The sequence below is a fragment of the Equus asinus genome, chromosome 11 (genome assembly GCF_041296235.1).
Source record: "Equus asinus isolate D_3611 breed Donkey chromosome 11, EquAss-T2T_v2, whole genome shotgun sequence".
Taxonomy (NCBI): Eukaryota; Metazoa; Chordata; class Mammalia; order Perissodactyla; family Equidae; genus Equus; species Equus asinus.
The window spans coordinates 29,741,281-29,756,348 of NC_091800.1; the positions used below are offsets into that span (position 1 = coordinate 29,741,281).

The following is a 15,068-nucleotide window of genomic DNA, read 5'->3' on the forward strand; positions in this document are numbered from 1 at the left end:
GTTGATGCCTGAGCCTCCCTGTCATCTGAAGGAATGAGTGCTGGGTTCCCTGCTTGGAAGTGGGAAGCTCAAAAAGAGCTCCTGGACCTAGTCTGCCTTGTTCCAAGGAGCTCTGGGAAAACTGCCCAGTCCAGATGACCAAGCCAGCCAAGATTTTCTTCTCTCCTGATGGCCTGGGATTATCTCCTGTGCTGATCATGACCAGCCCGTGGAGTTCTTGCACCAATAAGGGCCAGTGGGGAGAACGAAGCTCTAAGAGAGGAGTATAGAATGCCCTCAACAAACCTACCTCAGAAGAGGGGGATTCCCAAACCAGCAGTTACGTGAAGGCCCAAATGCAAAGGGGATCAATTCTCTCCTTAAGAATGGACCAAGTGGCTGAGGACCCGAGGAGCCGAGTTCAGAGGTAATGGAAGGTAGCTAGAGTCCATGGTGGTGATCCTGCCCCTCCCACCGCAGTCCGTGGGTCTGTCTGTGGCAGGGGGAAGGGATGGGGTCCTGAGTCCCAGGGACTGAACTATAAACTGAACATGGGTAACACTTTCCATTTAACAATATGCTGGCTACGCCCAGGCTAGTCCACAAAGGTCTATTTAACACGTGATGTAGGAAACGAAGATTTATGCCTACAAGAAATTTGTTCTGAGTTTAAAAAAAACCTACCAATGAACCTGGGCACACACCTTCTGTGTAAAGCTGGAGACGGCCTGTCCTGTGCTTGGGTAAACGCAGAGTGGTTTGGAACATATGGTAAGTGCCTGATGACCACTTTGTGCTTGATAGATTGCGATAGATTGGTTGTTCTATAAAAGTTTATGCATGTTCTTTAAATTGGTTTTCTTTTTTCATAACTCAGTTAACTTCAGTATACAACACTCGGAATCCTAATACAGAGGCATCTTTAAAGGTGCATGATCCATATGTCGATATGTCTCGTCTTCCCTTTCTTAGACTACATTTGCTGCTGTATATACATATATATGTGTATATTATTATATATTATTATATATAACATATATATTATATATTATTATATATTATATATATACACATACATTACAAAGCAAAAATTTGTTTCTTTTGAGAGTTAACTAAAGACTTGACTTTTACCAATCATTTAATAAAATGCAGATTTTCCATAAAGGTAAATTCTCCATTTCAAAATGTCGGTGACAAGGGAAGCATGTAATAAAGAATTTCAACAGTTTAAATTTAAGGTCCTGGGAAAAGTCCAAATGGAGACTATTTTCTGATTATGGGAAAATAGCATTTTTATTTGATTGTCTTTTACAGAGTCGGAAAGACCCAGAGCGCAGGCAGGGGAGCTGAGAGGGGACAGGCCCTTCCCGCATTTTTCCAGTGAAGGGGTCAGGATGCTCCACCCAGGCTGCAGGGCACCACGTGACGGGCCCGGCTCACTGTGTGGAGGGGGCTCAGCTTTGACGAGTCACACAGGCAGTTATTCAGGTCCGGTTCTTGAATTTCAGCATATTTTGTTTCTGAAAAGACAAAAACCAATTATTGATAGCTATGCTGACCTCAGATACGCAGTCTATCTCAGTGAAATGATCTTTTCCAACCAAATAAATGCCAGTTGAAGGTGACCCTGAACTTGTTGACAGAAGTTTAGTGAAAGCAAAACAAGAAATAGATATTTTCCCTGAATCTTACATTTTCAGTCACCGACATGGCTTTGATCCCCTTCAAAATTGATCCTCTTCATCCTTTTTGCCAGCTCTGCTCTCTCTTACCAAGGCATCCTCTGTAAGAGCACTCCAACCCCCACTGGGTATCACTGTTAGAGCGTGTTATCATACTATTAGAGGGTGCGACTGGAGGGGAGCAGACGGACGTGAGAGATGTTTAGGTGGTTGAAGCTGTAGAACTTGGGGACAGGCTGAATATGGTGACTAAAGAAAACATGACTTAAGTCACAGGAGGTGACAGTGCCACTCACAGCAGAAGAGGAAATACCAAAAAAGTGCACATTTGGGGTGGAGAAGAGTTGGAGGTGATGAGTTGTGTTCTGGATGTTTTGAGTATGCGGCGCTTGTGGGGCATGCAAAGAGAGATGCTAGGAGTACAGGTGAGCATAAAGTTCTGGGCTAGATTTATTCAGTCTTTCAACAAATAGTTATTGAAGGCCTGCTCTGTGGAAGGCCCTGGACTAGATTAATGGGGATATATGGGAGAACTCGATAGTTATGGAAACTTTTTGGACTCAAGGAGCTCATGTTAAAGCCTGAGTCTTGAGTGTATAAGTGATCTTTGAGGCAAAATGGGTGAATGAGGGTACTCAGGGATTGTATATAGAGTAAGAATAAAAGAGGACTTAACTTCTGTATCTCGGGTTCCTCATCTGTAACTACCCCATAAGTTGTTATGAAAGTTAAGCATTTAGAGCAATGCCTGTACATAACGAGCCAACTGGACATCTTAGCTATGATGAGTGTGGGGATGCTGATGATGCTGATAAGGAAGACATTGCAAAGAGCAAAGAGACAGGAACAGGAAGTGACAGAAGTTGGGGTTAATGCATAACCTGGAGTTAAGATTGTGCTTATCATAAAGATAATGATTCTAGACATAGGGAATGAAATCAGAAAGGATACATAATTGAAGTTCTAGTACTTCTTATCGTAACACTTGACACTATATAGGCAAGTGTTGAGCATTGCAAACTTATTTGGCTTTCAAGTATCCCAGTGCCTATTAATTTTAAAGGAAAGCCACTGAGCTAGGTGCCAGGGATGCAAATACAAATGTGACATTGGGTTTTTCCTCGATGAAGTGTATGTTTTCATGATCACCACTAGTATCAACTTCCTGACTCCACTGAGTTCTTATTCTTTGCACTGGTAGCTCTTTCTTCATTGACAGATGGGCATTAGCCTAAATATGGAACTCAGTCATTTTCCTTGATTCACGTGCACACACTCACGCACAATATGAAGTCAAGGCCTTTGCATGAGGGCTTACCTGAAAGCTTAGAGAGTGATGGAATCTAATTCAGCTGTCTTTTCTCTTGCCAATCAGAACACCCTCAAGTGTCCACCATTTTTCTTATGGAAAGCAATACCCCTCGCTAGCCCCTCTACCTCAGAACTGCTTCTAGGGCTCTATTCACACATCCAAGGACTTAGCTGATGCTCCAAGATTTCACTTTAAAATGTCTGATTAAGTTCTTAGACAGGAACCATTTTCTTCCCTAGTCTCTACCTGGGGAGAGAGATGGTTTTACTCAGATATAGACAGGCTGAGGGTATGAATATAAAAATATTTATACATGAACTTAAATATACATACCTTTTTAGTAAAAAAAAAAGGCATTATACTCTATATATTTTTTCTTTCCTACTCTTTTTCAGTTATAAATATATTTTAAACATTTTTAGTGTCAATAAGTCTGATCAAGAACATGATTTTTAATGATTATGTACTATTCCATCTTATGGCCATAATGTAATTTTCTTATGTAGTTTTGACCTTTAGATTGTTTTCAATGTTTCGCTATCATAAATAACTCACTGGAGAACATCCTTGAGCCTGTATCTGACAACTGTAACAGTGCCTGGCACTTGGTAACTACTCACTGAAATATTTGTTGAGTGACTGAGTGAATACGTCAACTCAGTTTCCATTCCCAGCACTAGAGTTTCTTTTCATACTTCTTATTATTCAACTCCAAAGATTTTTTTTTTAAATAATAGCTACAGCTTTCACAGAATTGTGCAAAGCAAGATTGTGGTTCCAATATGCAGAGTTTCAGTTAATGTGATATTGTGCTAAGTGAGCACTGCCTGGATTACTTTGTTTCCTCAGTTCAAAAGTAATGCATGTTCACTGCAGAGAAATTGGAAACTGTATAGAAAGAAAAGGAAAAAAGGTGAAATCACCTGTAATTACAACAGCATTCAAAGTTAATCACTATGACATTTTGAGAGAGATATATCCTGTTAGTCTTTTTTGTGTGTAAACACTTTTTTTTTTTTTTTTACAAAAAAGAGGGGAATAATACTGTGCATGCTATTTTGTAATCTGTTGTTTTTCATTTAATAGATACATTGTGAAAATGTCCTCATGGAATTAAATGTTTTTCTTTTATGTGGTTTTATCAGGTTCTTATAGTTACATTTTTATGGACTGTAGTATTTTTAACTAATCCCCCATTGTTGGTAAAGTATGTTGTTTCTAATTCTCTCCGTTATAAACAATGCAAAAACTTCTAAAATCTTATTAATTTATACATTTTAGTAGTTTTCAAATATTATACTATAAAGATACATTAATTTACAAATTTTTAAAAAACCAGAGGTACACTACATACCATCGTTTAGTTCTGGAAAGTAGATTGGGGAAAAAAGTAGATGGGACTTTTTCATGCCTTACTTGATACATTTCTGTGTTGTTTGAAAATTTTACCAACAGTGTGTATTAATTTTATAATTAAACATAAACACTAAATGTGTTTTTAAAATTAAATTTACACCCAGTACCCAGACCTCGGTAGTGTCAGAAAGTAAGAAACTGCTCAAAAGGCAAAAAGATGGAGTGTGTCAAAAAGACACAGGCACCAACCTGCTCCCAGTGACCAAAGTTGGAACAATATGAGTGACAAAATAAATGGCTTTGGATTATAACCCAAAGTGTAAAATAAATATCCGCAAATCTTTACTAATATAAATACGTGGTCTAAGAAATAAATAAATGGAGGAGAGGAGGAAAGAGACAACTTTACCTTGCAGAAGAATTGCAAATAATTTATAGAGATGCTCCCCCACGAAGGAGGTAGAGCTTGATCCCCCCCAAACACACACACACACTTTGAGCGTGATGAGCTGTGCTTAGTGACTTGATTCCAAAGAGTATAGGATGAAATGGGGAGAAAAGTAACTTTACAGTGGAGAAGCCCGGCCAGCACTACGCCGGCAAGGTGGCCAAGGTCAACGTCAACAGTGATAAGTCATGTTGATGGCAGGTCCCCTTGATATGATGTGATGAATATGGCACTTGACCTCTGTGGTCTTCCTGCACCCCCCCACCCCAAAAAAAACCGTTACCCAGTCTAATCCAGCCTATCTCCTCAAAACTGTGAAGGTCATCAAAAACAAAATCCCGAAAACGGTCACAGCCCAGAGAAGACCAAGGAGATTTGATGACTAAATGCAATGGGGGATCTTAACTAGATCCTGACAGAACAAGGACATTAGTGGGAAAGCCAGTGAAATCTGAATAGAGTCTGGAGTTGAATTAACCGTGTTATACCAAAGTTGGTTTCTCAATTCTGATAAACCTGGCGGAGTTATGTAAGATGATAAGCCCAGGGGAAACCCGGGCCAGGCATACGGGAATGCTCTGTACTATCTTTGTAACTTTTCTGGAAATATAAAACTGTTGTAAAATAAAAGCTTTATTTAAAAAAATGAAAAATGCTTCCATCAATAAAAATATCTATTAGCAAGCATCTTTGTATATTAAAAACAAATCACTTTTAATCCTTTAAATTGTATTTAATTATGTTATTATAAACACTATGAATTAGACTCATTTCTTTAGGCCCATACAGTCCAAAGCTGCCCTTTTTAACATGGTTTCTTTATCCTTTGTTAAGAGGGCCACCTCAGGCACGCCTGTGAGGTCACAGCTTTGTCTTCAATCCCACCCTACAGCCAACTGGGGCTTCTGATGCAGTCCGGGGCCCCATCCTCTGTGCTGTGCCTTAGCTGCCTGGGGCTCCCAAACGCTAGAATTAAGCGTGGGTGGATTTTTGCTGGACAGCCAATGATACTCTGGATCTTTTCATTTCAATCTACTTTCTCTCAGTCAATCTGGTCTTGGTAAGGATAAGAGCTAGTCTTGTTAAGGATTTTAGACTGTATTCTAAGGGCAACTGGAAGCTTTTGAAGGTTTTAAGTAAGAGAGATGCATAATCAGCAGAGTATGAAATAGAAGGGAAGAGAGGGGAGAGTGATTTAGGAGTGACTATTATTGTAGTCCAGACAAGAGATATGGTAGCTCAGACTAGGGTGCTGGCACTATGGGTGGGAACTTCTGATACCAAGACAGTTAATAATAACACTGATAATAATCAACATCTATTCAATCCTGTAGTGTTTACATTGCAAATGCATTTATGTCCTTTGTCAATTAACATTTACAACTCTGGGTAGAATTCCCATTTTGCAAATGAGAAAAACCAGAGCCTAGGAAATTAAGTGAATTGCTCAAGGCTAAGTAGTGTAATTTTAACCCAAGTGTTTTGATTCTAAATCCCATATGCTTTCCAGTGCCTGACTGCAAGATTAAGGGGGGGATATATGTTAACAATTTGGTCTTTTACCCTTTGGGTTAATAGTTTTCAAAATTACTATACTTTCAAGATTAAAAATGGATTCCTGGACCTCACCCTCAGAGACTCTGACTCAGAAGTTCTGAGGGGAACCTGGAACTCTGTACCACCCTTGGGTGATACAAGGAAAGGGGCTGTGGACCACACTTTGAAAACCAGTACTGCTATGGGTCTTTGCTTGTTTTCCCAATTCCTGTGCACAGGCAATACTGAATCTGGGCAATTGTTCTCCAAGTACATGTTATGATGATTTAAAAATGGATAGAGAGTTTTAAAACTATCATTTGAGCCATCATCTTTTCCAATCTGGACAGCATTAGCAAACTTTGCTTTGTAACTATTTTTGCTGTTTAATAACCACCTTGTCCTTTTTGTTCCTGTCCTGTCTCTAGCCTCTCCTGTCATCACTGTCCGCATGTCCCAGGCCCCTCTTTCTGCGGTTTCTCGGGAGCAGGCCTCTAGACCACAGGGCAGGCTGTGGCCTCCAGGCCTCCCTGGCCTCGGTCCAGCAGCACCTGCCGCAGTCACTTCTTCAGAGCAGAAACCTCAGCCCGTGGGAGAGTCAGAGCATGAGTTTTTGTAGCCACAGGGAAGAGGAGATGGGAGAGGCTGGTTTTGGTATTTGCCCATCTTACAGGACTCCAGCCAAACTGCGAGCATGATTTCACTGTATTTGTCATTCTTCCTTTAAGAAAATAACTAAGTTGTCCCTAATCACTCCTTGTCTTATTTGGCCTGAATAATGGATTTTCTTTCTATTTTGTTTAGCTTTCTGTCACATCTAAAATCAGACGTACTTCTTTACGTAATTGCTTTTTGTTACTACTCTATTTGAAGGTCACTTAAGGCATGTGGCTCACTATGAATTTTATCTACTTTTCAATCACTACTTGAAAATAAATACCTGAGCACTTGCAACTCAAGTTACAAAAGAGAGGCCCGGCTCACAGGGTTTAGGTGCTTTGAAGAGCAATACTGCACCGACCCATTGATGTTGCATTCTCACACAGCCCGCCTGGGCCTGCATCAGACCATGGGCGCCTCACTCCCCACAGGGATCTTTTCCTGGAAGGCGGAATCGAGGGGAGAAGAAGGGACTCCAGAGAATACCAGTCTCTCTGCATGGTGATGGCTTCTCACAGCCTCTCCCAGAGTCATGGCCTCAATGGCCACTTCACCCAAAAAAGCCCTGGGCTGCCACATGTGGTATCTGTCAACCCTGGGGGGTATCCCTCTCTCCACCTCAGCTGCATGGTCTCTGGTAGGTGGAAGCTGTGAATATTTATCGAGTGCCTACTATGGACCAGGCACCACAGGACTGCTTCTCATACTTTAATAAGTTACAGACGTCATTCTCTTTCAAGCAGATGGGGCTACATGTGCTGGTTATGAGCTGTGGTTATCTTGGTAGTTCGTACTCTCTGGCACACTTCAGCTCCAGGGAGCACACACTCCACAACCTGGCCTCCCAAACATCACAGCTCCTTCTGGTCATGCCCATTGCTGGGAGCACCTGGAAATTCTACTCCAGCAGAGAACACAATTGGCTGTTTCAGCGCTGTAGTTCCCCCACCCCCAACTTTGGATTTATTTAAGAACTGACGCCAAAGTGATATCTTCTTACAGCAAGCCCCTTAGGGTCAGAAAATATTTTGGCTCTTTCTCAGGCACTCCTCACCTTAAAGGGAGGGACTGGAGGGAACCCGGGCTTTCTCTCCAAGGGGGTGGTCATGGGGCATCTGTTCCCAGTCTCTCTACAGCAGGTGAAGGGAAGCAACAGATGGCCAGGTGACGCCAGGAAACCTTGTTTGCTCCAATGCAATCTAGTGAACTTGGACCCTTTTGACTCCCTCCTGATTCCGCTTGTGGGGTCGATGAACGGCCCCCTCCATAGTCACTGTCCTATAAACACCCCCGTGATGTTAGGGGCTTGGAAACACCCTCCACATGGGCTACCCTCTAGAATAGGTGAGACCTCCATCTGCTTTCATAATCTTTTTGTGGTGGGTCAGTGGGGAGAGCGGGGGATCCAGGATTGATCTGATCTGGCTTCTGAGAAGCATGTCCTGGAATCTACATCATGGCTACCCAGGGGTTTGGTGAACTTGGGTCTATAACCTTCCGGGGAGTTTAATCAGAGAGATGGAGGCATAGCATTGTTCGGGTTTCTGGGTGGAGGAACATTCACAACAGGCAGGTGGCTTCATGAGGCTGGGGCCCATTTGGGCCCTCAGGGTGGAAGCAGGACCCCTCGGGGAGAGGGTACGATGACAAGTCCCAGCCCTCCAGAGAGAGTGAGAGAGTTCTGGCAAGGAGTGGGCAGATTGTCAGGCCCCAAGCCAGGCAGCTGTGGTTTGGGGCAGGGTTCCAGGACTAGCAGGGAAGTGGAGTGCCAAATGGGAGCTGAGCAGGCTCCCAGTCATATGCCAGACTTGGCCCACAGAGTGGGTTTACACAGAAACGCTCAGGCTGCAGGGCACCTGGGTGCCAAAGAGCTTTCCTCAGGCACCTGGATCCTGGGCTCAGGGCAGAAAGACTGACCAATTCCCCCTCTTCCGCTAGTGGTCAAGGGTCCCAGATTATGAAACAATAGGTTTGCGTAGGATCAGCTCTGCTGCCTAGCAGGACGACAAAATACGTTATCCTTGTTGTGCACTATTTTGGACATCCTGGAGTATTTTATAAGTGTGCAGATGTCCCGGGCACCTACCTCATCCTTCCCATCAGATTCTTTCCCCTGAAAGGCAGTCACTCCTACAAACTGAAACAGACGAGGGCTTCCAAAGTTTCCTGATAGGTTTTTTGTTTTTGAATCTCTGAAATAGACACACAAAGAGACTATAGATGATGGACAGATAGATATGTACATCCATATGTGCACCGAGACACACTCGAGCATACAGATAGGCCTTATATACATTGTACATGGATTCCTAAAAAGCCATATCTAAATTAAAGTTTTGTAAAAAAATCGCTACTTGAAATTTATCAAGACAACATCTCCGGATGGATGTATATGCTCTCCTTAATTAAATAATGGGACATATGCAGACTAAATTCTTTTTTCCTTTTCTATTTTATTGCCAGGAAGCTCAGAGCTAAATTTCATACTTAATTTCATTACTTCCTTAGTGTAAATCTTCTAATGTAATTTTTTTCTTCTTTTAACTCATTTTTGTTACTTGACTCCTGCATATAGGTCCTTGATGTAATCATTTATAGTTATTTATCAAATGCAATTTTCAATGATTTTAGAAGTGACTAATGAATAAGTAAGAAATAAATGAGTTGAATTTTCTAGAATCTTAAAAATATATACCAGAGAAGTTTGCCAATTGATGGATTACTAAATTCTGGAAAAGCAAAATTCTATTATAATGAACAATATCCTATTATAGGACTCACCTGGATAGGACTCATTCTGTGCGGTTTTGAGCGTAGGATTCTTCCTCTGCAGTTAAGTTTGAAGGTGTGTGTATTACTCTGTTGGAAGAGATTCATCAGAAGTACCTGTGGCCGGAGGGAACCACTGGTCTCCAAATACAGGCGTGCTTTGCCAGCATCCCTCACTTTGCACCTAGTCTCTCAGCCATTTTTGCAAACACACCTAGGAATGTTGGCCACATCCTCCCTGGGCAATTTGGACAATACTTTTGTAGTCCTTTATCTGACACACTTGGTCAACACGGCGCCTTGACTCAAAGATATCAGGGGAGAGAAAGGCCTGCAGTGTCACTGAGTCCATTCCTCAGGGTGGGGCAGGAGTGAAAAGCAACCTGATCTGCCCCTTCCACCTCTGGGGAGAAGCTTGTGGTGAAATCTCTTCTTTATACCCAGAGCAAGCCATTGCCACCGGCCATCTCAGGAGTAATCAATTTAGTTTCTCATTCATTTCTCTCCCTTACTTATCTTCATACTCACTGTGTTCTTGGAGATAATTTGCTGAGGCAGAAATGCGTTTTTAGAAATCTTCCACAAACATTTCTTCGGGCCAGTAGCTGATGTGCTCCCAGCTTGGTTAACACTGGTCTCAGAGGGCGAGCTGAAGCTATGCTTTGCTCAGGAGGGGCTGGCTTCTGGGAGATTCTGCTGATCCTCTGTGCTATGGGATGAGTGTGGCAGACAGTATTAGCCCCCAGGAGACTGCAGAGACGGGCCACCCTCTCACCCAGTCCTCCAGGTGGAGGCGCATTTGTGTGGAGTGAAGGGCATTAAGAGCTCCAGTGCTCTTGGGGCAGAGAACAGATGGACAGAAGGCATCTCCCCACGAAGCATCTCCTCGAGCACCAAACGTTTGTTCTCAGGCCTCATTTCATGGGTTAGAAAGGGCAAGTCTTGGAGACAACCTGGCATTATCTTAAAATAAGCAAAGGACTGACATGGGGAGAGGAATTCAACTTATTTTGTATAACTTCTGAGGGGCAGAGCTAGGACCTGTCAACACAGGTTAGAAAGAAACAGAATTGGGTTCAAAATAAGGCAGGCTTTTCTATCCCTTTGAGTTGTTCTAAAGTGGATTGGGACCATTGATGGATGAATAGATAAAGAAAATGTGGTCTATACATACAATGGAATATTATTCAGCCTTAAAAAGGAAGGAAATTCTGACACATGCTACAAAGTGGATGGATCTTGAGGACACTATGCTAAGTGAAAAAATCCAGTCACAAATACTGTATGATTCCACTTATATGAGGTGTCTGGAGCAATCTAATTCATAGAGACAGAAACGACAATGGTGGTTGCCAGGGGCAAGGGGGTTTGGGGAACGGGCAGTTATTGTTTAATGGGTATAGAGTTTCTGTTTGGGATGACGCAAAGAGTCCTGTGGATGGATGGTGGGATGTTATACAACAGCGTGAACGTTCTTAATGCGCTGAACTGAACTGTATATTTAAAAATGATTAAAAGGGAAAATTTTATGTATATTTTATCACCAAGAAAAATTAAGTAAACAGCACTGGAGTTTAAAGGGCCCCGTGACAGTGAAAGAAAAGTGGCTACTAGCCAGCTTGCCCCGTTGGCATGCACGTTCCTCTTTGTAGTTGCAGTGGATTTGGTTTTGGTGCATCACTGCCAGATACCACAATCTAATGGGGGAGGAAAAGACTCATTACTCAGAGGCTTAAAGACAATAGAAAATAGAGGCAGAAGGACAAGGTCCCATAGGAAAGGAGTCTTATTTGCCTTCCTCTAGCATGAGTGTGAGAGGCACGGGTCGGGACACTCAGTAGCTGTTGGAAGGTAGTATAGCGTAGCGAGAGGCATTGTGATGTTGAAGAAACATTCTTTCTAGACATTCTAGGTCCTAGTTATTCAACCTATTGGAGCCTCACTTTTCTGTATCTGTAAAATGGGAATAAGACCTTTGCAGAAATAGAGAAGCAGTCCATGAAAGCACCTACCACATGGTATTTACCCACAAAAATGTTCACTATTAGTGGTCTCCCCATAATATTTATTTTTTAAGTTTTTCTTTTAAAACATATTTTACCACGATTTGTCTGTCAGTGATGTGGTTCCTGCCAAATTCATCTTAGCAAACAGGAAATGGAGTTGATACTGCAAAATACATTATCCTTGTTGTGCACTATTTTGGACATCCTGGAGTGTTTTATAAAAGGAAGGGTGATTTCTCCCTATTTTGGTTTCAGTGAGACACCCCCCTCCTCAGGCTCCATCAGTAGCATAGCTGAGTCTTGGCCTCTTGACTCAGTATACTCTTGGCACCACTGCATGGCCCACAAAGTGTCCTCCAGCTCTCACTTAATTGACTTAATTGGAGACTCTTCTGGAAGGAGTCCAAGAGGCACCTCATCAGCATTCCGCACCTCTGCCAAAGGACAACTGGGAGAGGGAGACCAAAGGCAAGCAGGGAAAGTGAAGGCAGCAGTGCTTTTTGGTGAGTAATCCATGAGCACTTTGATGCCGCGGGGTGCCCTCTCTCCTAGCCACCGCTGTACATACAAGCCTGTAGTTACCCAGGACTTGAACTGATAAACTGGTAGAACAGAGTGAAACTTCCACAAGGACTTGAGGAATAGAAACACTGTAAAATGTGAAACCACTGCTCCACTTTGTCAACAGAACTCTGGGGCCATGAAGATACATGCCACCGCACAGAAAGAGAGATTTTGGTCTGGGGTTCGAGCCAGCATGAAGTATCCATCCATCTGCCCCCCCCCCCCCGAGGTACAGTTGGTGGCACCTGGAAGTAACAAGACCCATAGGTTAGGGTTGTCTGGCCTGGGACCCCCAGCGTTCCAGGCTTGGATTTTGCCGGTTCCCTACCACCCGAGGCACGGCTCTGCCTGCTGCCTCCAGATGTGGGCGGTTGCAAGCTTGTAGGGAAAGGGGTGCTACGCTGTAAGTGACCAATTGCCTTGACAGTCTCCTCACCATTTCCCTTACACCTCACTCCCATCTTAGTGTTTGATGTAAAAAATTTGCCTAAACCCATTGGTGACAGAAACGCAGTTCAAATTAATTTAAGCAAAAATGGTAAATGATAGGTTCTTGGGAAATCCAAGGGGGAATCTAGGTAGCTGAATCCAGGAGCCCAAATCATGCCATCCTGATAATATTTTGCACCCTCCTTTTCTCCACACTTCCTGGGTTGCCTTCATTCTCACTCTCCCTACTTGGCAGCAATGATGGCCACCAAGATCTTCGACTTTGCATTATCTTCACAGCTGGCAAACACAAAGCATACAGACAGCCTCTTTTTTAATCATTCCATTGTCAGATGATGTTCTAGAGGCTGATGAAACACCAAAACTAAGATTTCATTTCTGCCTTCAAGCTTCTTACAGTGAATGGGTTAAGCCTATGAGATAATTGGAGTTTGACTGATTTGTAAGAAGGAAGAAAAGACAATTTTGAAATAGGATATATCTGTATGTGAGGCCTCTAGAAGGAATTTTGGAGAGTCAGGGGACTAACTGAATGGCACTGAACGCCTAACGTCAAGGATTAGGGGCTCCAGGACATGGGAGGAGAAAAAAAGAAGGAGGGCACTTGAGAATTCCTGCCTTCTTGAAACTTTGATTAGGACTCTGAGGGTGACCACCTTTTTTATATGATTTCCAACAACTATAGTCAGTACTTGGGCTCCAGGTAATCTTGATGTGTGGTGATCTAAACATGAAAACTCTGGTCACCACATAAAGCATATGTGAATGAATTGGTGCCTCCAGATAGGGGTAGCAGACTCAAACCTTGGAAACCAAGGGTTGGACTGTATCTTCTTTCAGGGATCTGGCATGTGTCAGGAAAGGGAATAGGAAAAGGACCCCACTGCTAATGTGACCAAAGTGGAGGGTCCAGCATGAGTTATTATTAAAACATCTTCAAACTTAGTAAAGAACTAGAGAATCAACTAGAGAATCAACTACAACTAGGGAAAGTTGTAGAAAAGGTATTTTTCTAACCACAGACATACATTATAGGAAATCAAAAGTCTTCTGCTTCTGGCCAAGATGGAGTAACAGAAAATGGACTTACTCTCTTGTCTTAAATAACTAGAAAACTGAACAAAATATATGAAACAATAGTTTTCAGCTATTAAACAACAGGCAGCGTAGAACTATGACCCTCAGGGGAAAAAAAGAGGTGATTTTTTTTGCCTGGAAATTGCTGCCTGGAGGTGATTTCCAGAATGCAGGGCAGGGAGGAAGAAACAGAGCTAACAGTCTCATTGCAATGAGGAGCTAGAGATCCAGGCAAAGGGAAGTCAAAGTCAAATTCACTAGACTCTATGGATCAGGATTCCAGGGGGGACCTGCACACTCTGGAGAGCAAACTCCAGAGATTTGCAGAGGGGTCACTCTGGAACTGCAGTGAGTACTGATCTAGGTACACACAAGAAGAAAGTATCTGAGGAGAAAGAACCACCCAAAGCATCCGGTTGAACATTCCCTGGGGCTCACACGGGGCTGAGAATGGTCTGTGTTCCCACCAGCCAGAGTGGAAAGACCTCCTAGTAGAGTCCTGAGAAAGTGACTCTACCTCACCTTACCCTCTGTCTCAGCAGTGGGACAAAATAAGCCCTGGACTAAAGGCTGCTCTGGATTCACCATAAAAAGCTCAAAATCAAGCCTTGAGGGGCTGGCCCTGTGGCCGAGTGGTTAAGTTCGCGCGCTCCGCTGCAGGCGGCCCAGTGTTTCGTTGGTTCGAATCCTGGGCGCGGACATGGCACTGCTCATCAGACCACGCTGAGGCAGCGTCCCACATGCCACAACTAGAAGAACCCACAACGAAGAATACACAACTATGTACCGGGGGGCTTTGGGGAGAAAAAGGAAAAAATAAAATCTTAAAAAAAAAAAAAAATAAAAAATAAAAAAAAAAATCAAGCCTTGAAAGGATTCAGTCCATCCCTGGTAACTTAACCCTGTGCCATAATAAAGCTCAGCACTATGTAAAGGAATACAACCAAATCCTGCAAATGACTACGTAGAATTACAGAGTCAGGCACCTCGTCAAAAATCACCTTTCTTTGCATAAAGAAGAAAAATAGTACTCATAACCAGGAGAAAAACTGATCAATAGAAACAGACCCAGAAATTATAGAAATGATGAATTAGCAGGTAAAAGCAGTAAGACAGCTATTTTAAATATGCTTTAAAAATATTTAGGGGCCAGCCCAGTGGTGCAGCAGTTAAATTCGCACATTCTGCTTTGGCAGACCAGGGTTCGCTGGTTTGGATCCCAGGTGTGA

The 15,068-nt window shown here is 42.8% G+C and overlaps 1 long non-coding RNA gene across 1 annotated transcript; it reads right to left on the bottom strand.

Annotated features, from left to right (window-relative positions):
* Window positions 1-1,101: 1,101 nt before the first annotated feature.
* LOC106829719 (uncharacterized) lies at window positions 1,102-10,104 on the bottom strand. Its single transcript, XR_001397732.3, has 3 exons — window positions 9,755-10,104; window positions 9,060-9,165; window positions 1,102-1,499 (listed from the first exon to the last, which is right to left on the bottom strand). It is a non-coding gene; the product is annotated as an uncharacterized lncRNA (long non-coding RNA).
* Window positions 10,105-15,068: the final 4,964 nt, after the last annotated feature.